This window comes from Arachis ipaensis, chromosome B09 (genome assembly GCF_000816755.2).
Source record: "Arachis ipaensis cultivar K30076 chromosome B09, Araip1.1, whole genome shotgun sequence".
Taxonomy (NCBI): domain Eukaryota; kingdom Viridiplantae; phylum Streptophyta; class Magnoliopsida; order Fabales; family Fabaceae; genus Arachis; species Arachis ipaensis.
Window position 1 is genome coordinate 6,216,350 of NC_029793.2, and position 492 is coordinate 6,216,841.

At 27.2% G+C, this 492-nt stretch overlaps 3 protein-coding genes across 4 annotated transcripts in view; all 3 read left to right on the forward strand.

The window, feature by feature from the left end:
• LOC107617019 (putative F-box/FBD/LRR-repeat protein At1g78840) overlaps positions 1-492 on the forward strand; it is an 83,024-nt gene that overhangs the window by 60,594 nt on the left and 21,938 nt on the right. The gene's annotated exons all lie outside the window — the stretch shown is intronic.
• Positions 1-492, forward strand: part of LOC107617024 (putative F-box/FBD/LRR-repeat protein At4g00315) — a 62,332-nt gene that overhangs the window by 57,029 nt on the left and 4,811 nt on the right. The window lies entirely within an intron of this gene.
• Positions 1-492, forward strand: part of LOC107617023 (F-box/FBD/LRR-repeat protein At1g78750) — a 99,614-nt gene that overhangs the window by 44,560 nt on the left and 54,562 nt on the right. The window lies entirely within an intron of this gene.

Consider the following 492-nt stretch of genomic DNA (forward strand, 5'->3'; position numbering starts at 1 on the left):
TATAACATTATTTTTATTTTTTTAAAAATAATTTATAAAAAAATTATTCAAAAAAATATTTTCTCTTAAAAAATTACCCAAACATGCTATAGGTCACTGGCTTTTTTACTGAAATGCGCATGGAAAATTATTTAATTCCCAAAATGTGCATATGTGAAAACATTTCTCAAAATGCGCCGTGCCATTCTTGGCATGGTGGCCACGAAATGGGAGGACCATTTCACTTAGGGCAGGCACGAAATAAGAAAACCATTTCAAGTTTGTCAGCAGCGAAATGGACAGACCAAATTAGGGACAATAGACACGAATTGGGGGCACGGTAGTGGTGAAAACCATTTCAAGTTTGTCAACAACCATTTTAATAATATTATTTAATTTATTATTTAATAATAAATTATTGTTTAATAAATTATTATTTAATAATAAATTAAATTTTTTATTTATAATGTATGCATATAATAAATTTTCTATTTTTCTTTGTTAAAGGTTGAG